Here is a 4,449-nt window from a genome sequence, read left to right on the forward strand (position 1 = left end):
AAGATCACAAATTGCATTTTGAAAAGTATGAGGACCAATAGAGCAAGTGATAATAGGACTTCTAGGATCACCTTTCTTAATAGGAACACCCCAACCATCTAAACCAAAATCATACCTTGATGTGACTAGGTTGGCGGTCTCCATGAATTCTTCAGGCTTATCAAGAATTCTTCCTTTCTCAAAAGATGGGATAATAGCTGCTAATTGTGTGAATTGGGTTTCTAGCATCTTATTAAATCTAAGTTGATTCTTTATAGCGGAAGAGAAATCATCCAATTTAGCATTTATGTTTTCCAACATCTTGTCATTAGCATGGAGTTTCTTATTTATACTATCAGTCATTCTACCTTGACTATAGACAAGATCCTTAAGGAAAGGATAATTATTACCTTGGTTACTCGGATGTTGCGAATAATTATTGTAATTATTACCTTGGTTGTAGGAGCGCTGATTCCATCCTTGATTTTGAGGATGAAAACTATTGTCATTGTTGACAAAGTTGAGGTCTTCATGGGTCTCGGGGCATAAATTGTCTGAATGTCTGGTCTCTCCACAAACTTCACAAGTCATGTGGGTGTCCATGCTTGTACAGTTTCTTGGGCACTCATTTTCTCGCACTTTTCCAAGTTGCGATCTACCTTGGCTGCAAGCATGTCAGCTTCTTTAAGAGAATGCATACCTCATTTGTGGGGCTGTAGTCGTTCATCATTCCATCCTTGGTTGGAAACCATCTTCTCGGTCAACGCCTTGGCATCTGTGACACTAAGCGAAAAGAATGCTCCTCCAGCGGTAGCATCTAAATGACTCCTATCCAATGGGACTAAGCCATGGTAGAAGTTCTAGATCAAAATACAGTCTTCCATACCTTGGTGTGGACATGCAGCGACATACTCTTGCATTCGTTCCTAGGCTTCAGGAATTCACTCATCAGCTTGTTGTTGAAAGTTAGAGATTTTGCTGCGAAGAGCATTGGCCTTACCCATCGGGAAGAACTTAACAAGGAAAGCATTGGAACACTTTTCCCATGTATCTATAGCATTGCAATTTGAGTAGAACCATTGTTTCACTTTTCCCAAAAAAGAGAAGGGGAAAAGACAAAGACGTATGGCCTCTTGGGTCACCCCCTTAATGGTAAAGTTGCTACAAATCTCCAAGAAATGTTGGAGATGCGCATTAGCATCTTCGTGGGCTTTACCACAAAAAGGACTAGCTTTCACCATCATGATCAATGCGGGCTTAAGCTCAAAGTAAGTGTCCGCATTAATGATGTCAGGGCCAATGGCTACATTAGCAGTCGAAGGGGCAGAAAACTCATGGATGGTCCTATTGGCCATGATTGTGCTAGGAAAAAAAGAAGGTAACTAAAAAGAAAATAAAAAAGGAAGAGAAGAGTTGCTAAGATGGATAACTAGTGTCGCAGAACCGACCAATTTATAAGAGTACAAGTACAATGGTAGCCCGCAAGCGGTCGCACTGTCATACTTGAACCCATATAAACCCGGTAGTCCGTCGAGTACCACGACGGGTCTCGATAAACGATTTACAACAACCAAGATCCTACATGATTCAACATACATGCCACATATTACATAAAGTTCACAGATACTTTTCCATCATCAGAGTATGAAACCAAGTTATTACAAACTGAGTTTGATAGATAAAAGCGGAAGCAAATTAAGTTTGAAAGTAAAGTTTCCAACATAGTTTAGTACAGTGCTGAAATAGGATCACAGTCCACAAAAGCAAGTAGAGGGATTAATAAAGAAGCCTGCCCATGGCTTACTCCTCATCCACAGCGGGATAGAAGCAACTCTTGCAATAACCATCATAAACAGTGCCATCTGTAACAATGGGAAATAAAACCCTGAGTACGAGAAGGTACTCAGCTAGACTTACCCGTCATAACCAGAAATAAAATGACTCCAAGGATCATGCAAGGTTATATAAGTGGAGATAGCTTGACAACAGTTTGCACAAAAGCGATTAACTCAGTTATACAATTATGATTCAGTTATCAAGTTAATTATAACTATCCATCTCTAAATTAGCAACTAACCTGTGCCAAACATATGGTATATCATTTTAAAAGCATACAATAGTAACCATAGCCGGTATTGTAATTCCATAATCATTCGAACCATCATGTTCCATAACATAGTTACTATGATGCTGGGACTAGCCAAGTTTCTCACTATCCGGGAGAGACGGCGATTCGAATCGATTTCAACCAGCTAGGAATTTATTCCTAACACAAACCCTAGCAGACAAGATCATTAGTCGCCTTAGGTCACGTTTGGTACAACTCAGGTACACATTTCACGGGTTCGAACCGCGCCGCACAATCGGGGACACCAAATGCCAGGACGTTCAGGACTACCCTGCCCTTGGGCTCAGTTTGGCTCCCTACAAGGAGCGCACAACAGAACGGGGCCCGGCCGGAGTTGAGCTACTCAGCTTCGCGGTCGGAATGAGTTATCCGGCCAGCTAAGTGATAGGCATGCGTTCAATCTTGTCAGAAGCGCCAACAACGGTACGGTCCTTAATCGACACAGACGGAATCACATGAGTCAGCCTACACATAGACTCCACCCGGCCTTGATTTCCATCAACCCATGGTTCTGTTCCATGACAGCAAATATAGCCAACCGTGCTCCGGTACCCACCTATATCTCGCAGGTGACAGGAAATCACCCGACTTCTACCGGTCTAAGCTTGGCTAAGCATATATTCGATCCTGGACCTACATAGGGTTAACGGTGTATATATCTGGACAAGGAATTTATATGCATCAAGTGGTTCCAATCAACTCTTATAACCTAATGCATCAATCATAAGGACTTAAGTAATCATTTGTAAAATACTAGGAGACTTAAAATGCTCTGGGGCTTGCCTTTCAGAAAGGACGTGGGGCAGTGATCGGGGCACTCTGGAAGCTCTTCAGGGTTCTACTCCTCGCCTTCGGGAGCTACGGCTCGAGGATTCTCCGGCTGGTCCCCTTCCTCTACTTCATCAAACTCCAGCAACGTTATTTCTTCCTCCGATCCTAGATGCATGAATATGGCATAAGGTATTGCGAATGTATGCATGCCGACAAGTGCAATATGATGATACATGATGAATGCATTCTTGTAAGAAATCTTAACATCATGGTACTGAAGTAATAACAAGTGTATCGTGTTTTACTGAGTAGGTGCATATCTCTTCTTGATTATTTAATTAACTACTTCAATAATTCATGTACCACACTACAAAACAGCAGCTAATTATTTTACTCAGAACTGCAGTTCTACTTATCCAAATATGGTGACCTTGGATTTTCTGGAAAGCTTATAAAATTGGCTACAACTCTTATTTAATCACCAAAAGCTAATTCACAATTTATCTTAACCAAAATAGACAAGCAACACAATGCTGTCTAGAAATTCCAGAGAGCAAGCAATTCGAAAACACTAACTTTGAACAGCCATAACTCCTAAACCCTTTGGCCTATGGTCCTGAAATTTTAACACAAGATACATGAAGAAGTTTTCTACAACTTTGTTATTAACCATTTTTACAGCAAACACCATTTTTACCATGCAATATACCAACTACCAAATCTGTCCGAAAACCCGCTCAATTCGAATTATAAAGCAACAATACTTCTACTTCATATAAGTATTCAAATTTTTAAAACATAAAGTCTACCAAAAGTGCAAGCATACCAAATACACTCAAGAGAACATAATGGTAAAGCCCAAAATATTTATTTAAATGCCTTTATCATTTTATTTAGATACTTAGGTTAAATAATAAACCTATACTAAATTTGTATCATAAATTCTCAAAAATTTACAGTGCCTTACTAATGCTATCAAAAGACTACTGTAAAAGTTTTAAGCCATTTTACCAAGTAGAACATTCTATATAAAAATGACAAGACAGAATGGCTTAAAATAGCGTAATTAGAAAACCCTAGTGAAAAGTGTCAAGCAACAGATGTTATATTTTTCTTAGCATCCATATGGTACTAGTATAACCTTCCACAAATTTCATGAATATTGGATTCATAAATAATTTATAAAAATTCATACAAGGATTACCTATTTATAAAAGAAAAATCTATAACTACAAATCTATACATGCATTGACCCTAAAATTTTTACCAGAGCTCATACATGTCAAGTATAGCTTACCACAAAAATTTCATAATTTTTGGACCATAGGAACTCTAGATATTGATTAAACAATTTTACATACATTCAAAAACACATTCCAAGTTTCAATTTAAATCCTCCAAAAATTCTACTACAAGTGTCAAGATTATACTTTTCCTAAATACTACACTTCCTCAGGGACACTACAAAATTTATTCCAAAATTTTGGAATCTACACAACTGGAGATATACATATTACAAAACAGCATGAAATCTTGAATCAAATGAACTATCCTACTCCCTACTGTCGCTG

The 4,449-nt window shown here is 38.7% G+C and overlaps 1 non-coding gene across 1 annotated transcript; it reads left to right on the top strand.

Moving 5' to 3' along the window:
* The first annotated feature begins 861 nt into the window (after nt 1-861).
* On the top strand, nt 862-970 carry LOC136490372 (small nucleolar RNA R71). The gene has a single exon (XR_010767662.1). It is a non-coding gene; the product is annotated as a small nucleolar RNA R71 (small nucleolar RNA).
* The last annotated feature ends 3,479 nt before the right edge of the window (nt 971-4,449 follow it).

Source organism: Miscanthus floridulus, chromosome 10 (assembly GCF_019320115.1).
Source record: "Miscanthus floridulus cultivar M001 chromosome 10, ASM1932011v1, whole genome shotgun sequence".
Taxonomy (NCBI): Eukaryota; Viridiplantae; Streptophyta; class Magnoliopsida; order Poales; family Poaceae; genus Miscanthus; species Miscanthus floridulus.